Source organism: Siphateles boraxobius, unplaced genomic scaffold (assembly GCF_051911475.1).
Source record: "Siphateles boraxobius isolate OS27281-9 unplaced genomic scaffold, OSU_SipBor_1 13, whole genome shotgun sequence".
Classification (NCBI taxonomy): Eukaryota; Metazoa; Chordata; class Actinopteri; order Cypriniformes; family Leuciscidae; genus Siphateles; species Siphateles boraxobius.
Window position 1 is genome coordinate 28,790,748 of NW_027508733.1, and position 11,044 is coordinate 28,801,791.

At 37.0% G+C, this 11,044-nt stretch overlaps 1 long non-coding RNA gene and 1 pseudogene across 2 annotated transcripts; both read right to left on the reverse strand.

The window, feature by feature from the left end:
• Nucleotides 1–556: 556 nt before the first annotated feature.
• On the reverse strand, nucleotides 557–4,103 carry LOC143736257 (U6 snRNA-associated Sm-like protein LSm3; annotated as a pseudogene). The gene is made up of 4 exons (XR_013203404.1): nucleotides 4,044–4,103; nucleotides 3,738–3,841; nucleotides 3,148–3,243; nucleotides 557–900 (listed from the first exon to the last, which is right to left on the reverse strand). The product of XR_013203404.1 is annotated as a U6 snRNA-associated Sm-like protein LSm3 (transcript).
• Nucleotides 4,104–9,010: 4,907 nt separating this feature from the next.
• On the reverse strand, nucleotides 9,011–11,044 carry LOC143736259 (uncharacterized). Its single transcript, XR_013203406.1, has 4 exons — nucleotides 10,309–11,044; nucleotides 10,088–10,210; nucleotides 9,886–10,013; nucleotides 9,011–9,364 (listed from the first exon to the last, which is right to left on the reverse strand). It is a non-coding gene; the product is annotated as an uncharacterized LOC143736259 (long non-coding RNA).

The following is an 11,044-nucleotide window of genomic DNA, read 5'->3' on the forward strand; positions in this document are numbered from 1 at the left end:
TACTATTTACACCATCAAATTATACTAGTCACAAACAATACCAAGTAGTACACAGAAATGCATGCGTTTGGTATTTAGCCTGCATGGTGCATCATGATCATCTGACCGATTACCATGGTTGATCGTTCCTTACAAGAGCCCCTGAAAGACATGGTGATGGTTATAAAAAATAAATAGTAGAAGTTATCATGAGCATTGTAATGTTAGAAACGGATGCCATAACAAATGTCAGTAGACCGGGAGGATTTCAAAACAAGCGGTTGATTCATAAATCCGTAAGATCTTACCTTCATGCTGTGGAAATACAAACTGTAACGGTCACTTGGAGCATTTACAGTAATTGGAGGTACAATGAGAACTGCGCATGTGCACATTTCATAATTTCTGCAAGCAAACACAGCTTTTCAGGGGAATGCAGTAGTTTTGCGAGAGAACGCGAATGTTCTCATAACAGGGCTCCTCAACCTTATGACCAATGATTTATAAATGATGTGCTTATTGTGCATAATATTAGGCCAACACAGCAGATGTCTGGCAGAAAGTTTTCTGCATGACAAATCATAACATGAACTTTATTACATTAGTGAACACAGCAGTCATTTGAAAAAAATCGAACTTCCAAGAACTTTAATGACAGTCAAAAAACATATATGGCGCAAATGAATTGCCAATACGGGTTTTCCAAACATAAAACGAAAGGTCGACTTGAAAAATAAACAGATTTACAACTCTGCGGTTCCAAACGAAAACGTCATCCACTTAAAAGTCCACCCACTCGAAGAATTTAGAGTCCAAAACTTAATTCTGTAGGGAAGTTATTTATCCGACCCTCAGCGGCGGCGCCACTAACACCACTCCATCGCCTCGCACAAACAGCATGGGGATGTTCCGCTTCGTTGACTGCAAAACAAACGGGTTACGCATGTCAACACAATGATAGATGGCTTCAGTTAAATAAAATAAAATTAGGTGTCATTATTTGGGGGGAGGGGGATAAGGGCTGCATCCGAAAACGAATTGCTTCGCTGCCTTGTCTGGCTATGACTGGCAGCGTTTGGACATTAACCCTTTATGAGGCAAGTAACCATATTTAGTCACCTCCGCACACATTCAAAATGCCCTCCCCCTGCCTCCATTTGGGGTTCTAGAGTCATGTGGTTTTCTCTCAGCCAATCAGGGGAGATCAAGCTATCTGACAGATATTGACATCAAGGCATCTGACCAATCAGCAGTGGCCTGGAGCACCTCAAACACAGCCATCTTGCAGAAATCATAAATATTGCTTTTTTGAACCTGCCTTCTCCCACAGCAATAGTAATAACATCATAACTAAACATGGTAAGTTGATGTAACTCACAAATTATTTGGTTGAATAGTTGTGTTAAAGATTAAGATTGTTGTTATTTGCATAGCATTTGTAAAAATTAGCTTAATGTTTGGCTGAAAACTAAATGCACCATATTTGACCATATGCCCCGTTTACCTAAGACTAGCAAGTGTCCATTTTTAGACATATGCCTTATGAATGTATGTTTTTTTTATTATAGTTAAATGGCATAAACAGGTGCTTATTGTTAGTGTGAGGCCTAGTTCTGTGTGAATTGATTTTAATTACTGAATATTGGTTTGTGATAAAAACACAATTATGAGCAAATATAAGCTCATGACCATAGGTTAGAGTAGGAACGTAGATCGACCGGAAAATCAAGAGCTTCGCCTTGCAACTCCTTCTTCACCGCGACAGACCGGTACATCAACCGCATTACTGCAGAAGCTGCACCGATCGGTCTTCAATCTCCCGTTCCATCCTTCCCTCACTCATGAACAAGACCCCAAGATACTTTAACTCCTCCACTTGAGGCAGGAACTCTCCACCAACCTGAAGTGGGCAAGCCACCCTTTTCCGTCTGAGAACCATGGCCTCAGATTTGGAGGTGCTGATTCCCATCCCAGCCGCTTCACACTCAGCTGCAAACCATCCCAGTGCATGCTGAAGGTCCTGGCTTGATGGGGCCAGCACGACAACATTATCCGCAAACAGCAGAGATGAAATCGTGTGGTCCCCAAACCTGACATCCTCCGGCCCCTGGCTGCGCCTATAAATTCTGTCCATAAAAATTACGAACAGAACCGGCGACAAAGGGCAGCCCTGCCAGGAGTCCAACATGCACCGGGAACAAGTCTGACTTATTGCCGGCAATGCGAACCAAGCTCCTGCTCCGGTCGTACAGGGACTGGATAGCCCTTAGGAAAGGGCCCCGGACCCTGTACTCCCAGAGCACCCTCCACAAGATGCCAGTATCAGTACCTCAAGACAGAGATGTCTCTAAATAAATGTTCCTTGCAGTTTGTGCCTATAATAAATAAATGTTCCTTGCAGTTTGTGTGTGTTTGTGTCATTTTTTTTTTTAAGGTTCGAAACCTCACAGAACTGATTTTTTTAGACAGACTTCTAAGGCAGCGTAACAGTTTATTGTTCTACAGCAAAATAGAGCGAGCTTTGGTGAAAGCTAAGTGAATATTTAATTACTACAATAATAATCTTTTGCTAGAAATGACATCAGAAGTGAAAAACGTTGATCAAAAATGTACATTTACACACAAACTGACGACCAGCCACAACTTTCAGACGCCATATTTATATTTTTAGCTCAACTGTCACAGAATGGAAAGCACAGGATAGTGGGATATCAGAGGCAATGAAGGATACATCTATGCTGCCTTCAGAAACCGATCAGATGAAGGGATCTCAGGAGACAGGGAGGGAAACTAACATTGGATTCGGATGTGCCTTGATGTCTTCCTACCTTTGAATGCTTCCTCTGAAGGCAGCATTGTTAAGCTTTCATACGCAGCCGGTGTGATGAAGAGAGGATTTTATTTGTACATACTTTTCAATATTAAAGATTAGGAGTGTCCCAATCCTACATCAAGATTGGCGTTAATATCTTACTCATTTTCCTAGTTGCTGCTGTTACATTGATTGATATTTGCTGTACTTTCTGTTTATCAACAATATAAGGTTTATTATAATTTACTTATGCATTCTGATGCAACGGACTGAAGTAAAAGCCTTTAGGATTCTTCACTGACATTCAATTTGTATAAATAAATAGAACATAAACAGAGGAAAGGAGCAGCAGTTACCTTATAAATCTCCTCATACGTCTCCTCATCGATCTCCACAGTCGTCACGGTCTCTTCAACATCGCCGAGGATCATGTTTAAGTGCTGGTCATAGGCCTAATGTAAAATATTATATATGTTTGATATCACATAATCATGCACAAATAAACAATTTCTAATTCTGGTGATGCAAAACATTGGCTTTGATGTTTCAAATCATTTTTGTACAGCATGGTGTATACATACTGTACACACACACACACACACACACACACACACACACACACACACACACACACACACACAATGCATTATAAAATACGATATCATATCATATATCATATATGTAGTTTGTTGTATATATACTGCTGAGCATGAACTTTGAGCCAGTGTTGTTTAATAACGCCACTGGAACGTTAAAAACGGTTTTGTTTATCGTTGTGTTGTATTGTTGAAATACAAAAGACTGAATGAATGAATGCTGTCTCTGTGTGTGTATATGTGTGTGTGTGTGTGTGTATATGTGTGTGTGTGTGTGTGTGTGTGTGTGTGTGTGTGTGTGTGTGTGTGTGTGTGTGTGTGTGTGTGTGTGTGTGTGTGTGTGTTCTCACGTGCAGTCTGCCTCTCTGTCGTTCCTCATCTTCACATAGATTCTCTCATCCAGACTCAACCGAATCAGATCCAGAGGCTCTTCAACAGTGTTGGTGGTTTGTTGCTGCAAATTAAGTTTCAGTAACATATATAGGCTTTATTATTGTAATGGATGTGAGCAGCCGTCTGAGACCTGCAGAATATAAACTGCCGCCCTCGACGTGCTCGTGTGTTCAGAGAGAGTGAATGAAAACACCAGATATGTTTCAGCTCCGCTATTATAGAACAATTAAAAACATTCTTGTAAATGCAACAGAATATCATACCTGCTCAGCTTCGTCCGCCATCTTTCAAAGTTACCCAAACTGCTTTTCGTTTGTCTCCCCAAATCATTGGGCAATACTATGAAGCTGCAGACTCGGAGCCTGCATCTACAGTCCCCCACCGAGAGTCCCGCATTCTCAGACCCCTTGTTTTTCGAACAAAAGCGCCTCCTGCTGTTCGAAAGATCGTATAACACCCGAACACAGAGTACAGCGCACGCTTATCCAAATGCAATCAAAAACAACAGGATGCAATATTACGTTCTCCAAATAAATGATCCAATAAATATTTGCGTTCCCTGCTTAATGCATGTGCCAAAAAAAAAAAAATCATTGCGATGGAAGGGATACAATTACAAATTGAACTATCTTCTGAAAAATAGTATGTGATATTATATTGCTACAATGTTTTTTTTTTAAAAAAATTTATTCAAATTCCAATTTGTCTTTCAGTTCAACCTATAATGGTCTAATTAACATTACCATGCTAACATTACAAAATCTGTTTTTTGATATTTTGGATGCGAAGCAAAACAAATCAGAATAGACAAAACACCAATTATAAACAATTCTGTACTTTATTTAATGATCACCTAAACATCATCTTGCTGTAAAGAAAAAAGGAAGAAAAAACTGTGTTCGTGACTTTACTTTTCGTCTTCAATTGCATTAAAAAAAACTAATTTATAAGTCGCTTTGCATAATCATAAAATGATATGTTGCTGGGTTCGGCAGGGGCGACTCCGTCGATGTATGGTGTACCCTGGAATAGCCTACAGTATAGGCCCGATAGCACATGTCTTATGATGTTTCAAAAAGAAAGAAAAAAAAGAAAAAAGATGTTTGCAAATGTTACCTTCATGTTGCACTGCTCTGTTGAAGTGTCCCTTGAGATGTGTTTGAACTGTGGACAACTTTGTGGGTTTGAAATATATGGCGACACAAAATGGGCAGTGAAAATCACTGCAGCATTTATGACATATCTACAAAAAGTCCAAGGTTAAAGGCTAACGTTAGCTATCAAAATATTTTCGGGGGGAAGAGGGCGAAAAAACATACATTAACGGCTCAAATCTTGTTACAAACTATCTTTACAAATATTAAATGGACTATTCATATGTTGTATCGATGAGCTAAATTAGTTTTATTAAAAAATAAATCAAACGAGTAGGCTACTACGATTCGCCAAATAAAATTGAAGATAGCCAACTCACGTTTTGGCTGAAGTTCTTCACATGTTCTTCACATGTTTATCCGATAGCCTACAATTTGATACGAGGCGGCGGCGCTGTCTCGAAAAACGAGGGGTCTGAGAATGCGGGACTCTGGGTGCAGGGGGACTGTAGATGCAGATCTCCGAGTCTGACACGGATTCTGCATTTTCAGGACCCCACTTCTAGGACCGCATTTCTAGGACCCTAGGTTTTTAGTGACAACGCCACCTATCGAATTAGAGGACCAGCGAAGATGAATGACATTCAGAGTGTGAGTATCAAATGCGAATCAATTTTTATTTGTTTAACTTTAAAAACAATTTTGATGCATTTCATTGGAAAGTTAACGTTGCCAACGTGCTGGTGATTTGCTAAACAGTCTTGAATGCATAGCCATCATATATTAGCCTCTAATGCTGGAAAATGATAGCACGTTCATTTAACGGCACTGTTGCATGATAAGCCTGTGTTGACTTATTTACAGCACAATAAACTGTAGCATGTTTGTTCTGAAAGCTTGTTTATTACTCATTGTTTTTCCATTTTAATTCAGTTAAAATAATCTTAATGTTTTCACTGTCACCTGCTCACAGTCAGCCTGTTTAACGTTACCCACAATACATGTTGTGTACGTCTCTTCATTTTGACATGGTTTTATAAAGTTGGTTGAGACATATGACATTTTAATAGTCAGACATATCCGAGAGGCCATTATAATAATTGAAATCCCACGTGTTAGATTGTGTCATTTACTGTATACTGTACTCTATATGAAGTGCTATCAAGGACACAGCTCAGGGTAGGCAATAGTATGACAAAAGATAAATAAATAAATTGGTTAAGCACTAGGCTTAGGCCAAATTTATGTCTATTTATTTATATGAAATTAACTTAAAAATGTTTTTCAAGAAACGACATGAGTGTTTCTAGAACCTTTGTTCCGAGAACATCAAAATCATTTTTTTTTTCAAATCTTTGAACAGTATGCAATAATTGTATTATGAAAATTAATTGGTATGGAGATTGATATCATTATTTTTATCATTATCATTACTCTGTGGTAACTAAGATCTTTTAAATATGAAATTTAAAATTAGAGAGTAGAACATGGTCAACTAAATGTTCCTTATTTAAATCACTTCTCTTTCTCTCTCTTAGGAGTCAGTGATGATGTCGTCCATGTGTTTGTCCATTCATTGAAGTTCTGTCTATGTGGTTCAGGTCATGATCAAATTTGTTTTTTTGTGTGTTCAAGTTCAGTGGTTATATATTATTTTGTAAAATATTTTGTGTGTTCAATTTCAGTTTTTATATATTATTTTGTAAAATATTTTGTGTGTTCAATTTCAGTTATATATTATTTTGTAAAATATTTTGTGTGTTCAAGTTCAGGTGTTTTACATTATTTTGTAAAATACAAAATCTTAAATCTACCCCCAGAGTCATCCTTGTCTTCCCTCTGTACTTGAAAATGTGGTCCATAGTGACTGAAAAGACTATAAAATGATTCCTTGTTTATTTTACTTGAGTTATTATATGCTACTTAGACCCAATAATTTCTCAACATTCCTAGGAACCTGGTTTAATTGCAATAAAGAAAGTAGTATTTGGGTGTAATAAAACTTGAAAGAAAAAAAACACTCTAATGTAGTTAAAACTGGGTGGAAATATTGCATTGGTGGCACTTTTTCCGGTCCTCCAAAACTAGGGTCCTGGAAATGCGTTCCTGGGACTGCGGTTCTCCGACTCGGTAGGTGGCGCTGTCACAAAAAACTAGGGTCTTAGAAATGCGGTCCTAGAAGTGGGGTCCTGAAAATGCAGCCTCCGGGACTGCAGACAGATAATATTGGAGTCTGCAGCTTCATACTAGGCTACTCTCATTGGGCGGCAAATTTACGTTTTCTGTTAAACCCAAGTGTTCCTCCAGAGGGCGCGTTGAGGCCCAGAAACACGGATCCGCCTTTGAGTCGCATTCAAATCTTACAACACTTTGTGTCTTATGTGAGAAGTGTGTACAAAACCTACTATAACCTTTTAAATGTATCCGTTCTAACTACTGGTAGCTGACATATAAATTAACATTTGCTCAACCAATCTCTCTAAAAACACTTTTAAAAACACGTGTCCAGTAACCTCAAACGTCTATGATTGGTCAATTCTGGCTAGCGTAGAGAAAAGTATCAGGTAACAGTGACGCCGTTTGCCGTTACGTGCGCCCTGATAATTTCACAGAGAAAAGTTTAAAAAGATGGATTATTCAGAATCTAAATATTAAGTGGATCTTCTACCCAATCACTACATGGTTTAGTTTATGCCATTCTCACGAAAGAGATTGTGCTCTTGTAGCCTATTGCATGCAGGAGGCAGGAGACATGTTTCAACCTTCATTGGTGGTATGCATTCTCGAGGCTAGCTAATTACTAATTAAGCAATCAAATGTTTTATGAACGAAGCGAGTAATTAACATTTTAGACAAAAATTAGCAGCTTGTATAGCCTACTTCTATAGGCTTGGTCAATAGATATTGAGGGGACATTCTAAAACGCTTAACACAGGGAGAAAAATTATGCTTAATGTATATGTAATGTATATCTTAATGTATATGTTAATGTGATGTATAGCTGGTGTATTTTTAAAAATTGTTTTAACTAGGAAACTAGTATTAACGATTATTCCAATGGCACATGGAAGCAGCACAATTGTGAATATATAGCATAAAGCCCTTTTCTCTCGATGCACAAAACATCTTAAAGAATTTAACACATAGGCCAAATCTTTTTCTTTTTTTAAGAAATCTGCGAGAACATGATGTACAAATGATTTAAATAGAACAAATCTTGGTTTACACCCTCTCATTTGAAGTAGGTGAGACTTCGTGGTTCTTTTCTTGCAAGGTGTAAGACCAGTGGAACATTTTACAAGAGCATTTCTAAACACATTGCAGCCCTTCCTCACATGAGGTAAACTACTTTAGAGGTGCTAAAGCCACAGAGGAGTGCAGTTAAACAAGTTCTGAGGTTGTTTACCCAGTGATTTTTATTCATTCAAAATGATGATTGTAACACAAAGATGATTGTAACATAACACACAGGTTCCTAAAAATAAATAATGCATATAGTCCTCTTTGATTTCAAAGTACAAAAATAAGTAAGTTAAATGGACAGTTCACCCAATAGCAACGTTGTTTCAAACATATGACTTGCTTTCTGCTCTGGAAAACAAAATGACATTTTAGCATATCTGCCCAGTTTTGTATAAATGTGATGTGTAATTTTTCAGTCAAGCTCTAAAATCACAAATAAAGTACCATAAACTGTTCTCCTCCAGTAAATGTAACAAGTGGGCTATATTTATATTCTTCTGAAGCTGTACAGTATCTTTATGTGATTAACAGAAGGAATTTGAAGTTCCCCTAGCTGTCAAATCTAACGCTTGAGAACCGTCAATGTGTTTAAGATCATTAATTTAAGTTTGGAACGACATTTCAACATTTTATTTCAGATGACCATGTTTGTATTGTAACAGCTTTATTGAACACATATCACAGCATGTGTATGTTGTGTTTATAGACACACACACACACACACACACACACACACACACACACACACACACACACACACACACACACACACACACACACACACACACACACACACACACTATATATATATATATATATATATATATATATATATATATATATAGGACAGTTTGCAAGTTATCACAAATAAGCATAGCAAACAAAACATTTCTAAAGCAAACTGCATTTTGAGGTTCAAATCTAAATGCATGAACATTACAGCATTGTCCATTACGCAAACTCAATGACAAAATGACAAGTAATTACTAATAACAGATATTGTTAACTATATTACATCTAATATGAGCAAGTATTAACCATAACTTACAATTCACTTCAATATGCTTATTCTAAATGTCCCTTGCACAACACTTCGGGGTCAAAAATAGCGAGTGAGGAAAGGAAACTAAATGGTGTCAGATTTGATGATGTGTTCTTGATTCTGGCAGCTCTAGAAGCGCATATGTGCTGTCAAGTTTTCTGGGCTGGAACCTTTTACATGGTGTGGAAAAAACTCCTGTAGTATACTGAAAAAACAAAACAATAAATTTAATCTCAATTCAGATGTGTTACAGTTTTCTTTAACACGTAATACAAACAAGTCTGAACTGCCAGAAAGAATAGTAGCTTTAACTGATAAAGATTCTCATTGATGGTTCTAAAAAGAATCTTTAACATCCATGGAATCTTTCCATTCCATAAAAGGTTCTTAAAAGTGGGAAAGATTCTTTAGATTATTCTAATGTTCTTCAATACACTACAATAACATGATTATTTTAAGAACTGTACACTGAAAGGTTATTTTGGGAATCCAAAATGGTTCTTATAAGGCATCACTGTGAAAACCCCATTTTGAAACCATTTAAGATTGTTCAACTGGTACTTCATTGACATTCATTGTATACAAAAACAGTTCTTCTCCAAAAATGTCTTCTTTAGTGTTTTACAGAATGAATAAATAAATACAGTTTTGGAATGAACTATACTTTTAAAAGGTGCATATTAGTATCTTAACTCATTTTAATTGCATTAATCATAGTTGTTTTACCTGCACTTGACTTGAGTCTTGTGGTTGATCAGGATCCATAACTTGAGGTTGTTGTAGGTTTGTATCTTGAGATGGTTTCAGGTTGTCTTTGGTTCTCTTGCTTCCAAGAACAAATACCTTTACTAGTCCTTAAAGTGATTTTCAGATTAAACATTAAGTCTTCCCATCTTTACAGAAAGAACATCACAATCAAAGAGCTCACCTATGATCACTATGATCAGAACAGCATTCAACAGAGCAGATATGAAGATAATAATCTGCCAATGTGTCTGATTCTTCTCAATGTTCTTCACCGCTGTATGATTCTGGATCTCTGGAGTCGGTACTGTGTAATCATTGAAGGGGTTTATTATTAATATTTCATATTTATTTGTCTAACAGTGATTAAGTGTTTAGCTTGATGATCACCGTATGTTCACTCACCAATGATGTGTAGTCTGGTGCCGTTGCTGTATATTGGAGGAGTGTCTGTGGTCACACAGTAATAATCTCCTAATTCATCAATAGTGATATTATTTATGAACAGGCGATGATTACTTTGCACTGAATATTTCTGCCTAAAAGCTTTACTGTAGTGAAAAGTAGCTGAAGTTGTGGAAGAGAATAATATCAGAACCGGAGAATCTGGAAGTTTCAGTAAAAACCAATAAATCTCCTTTACACCAAAATCACAGTTTATAGTCACATTTTGACCCAAATCTGTTAGTTGATCTGTTAAAGTCTCCGCAGCTTCACACCATATGAGCAGATCTGTGAAATAAAAACACACATACACCTTTAACATGATTGTGTCATTAAAACATTATGTAAATGCTTTAGTTGATACACAGCAGATAGCCTACAAAATATAAATAAAGTAAACTCACAGAGATGAAGCTGCATGATCTTCATGATGTTAAAACACTTCAACATGATGCAGTCTCGATTTATGCTGTGTTTGAGATGAAACTTTCAATGGGGAAATTTCAGCCACATCAAGAGGAAGTAGAAGTCATGTTTGCACTGACCACATTTTGTAGATTATTCCACAGTGCATTGCCTAAACTTTACACTATTCGTATGTATTTGCAATCAAATTAGCTTTCAGTGTGCAATTAACTATTTTATAGTTGTACGTTAGTTATATCAATCGTTCTCAACAGGCTTTAATTCAAAACCG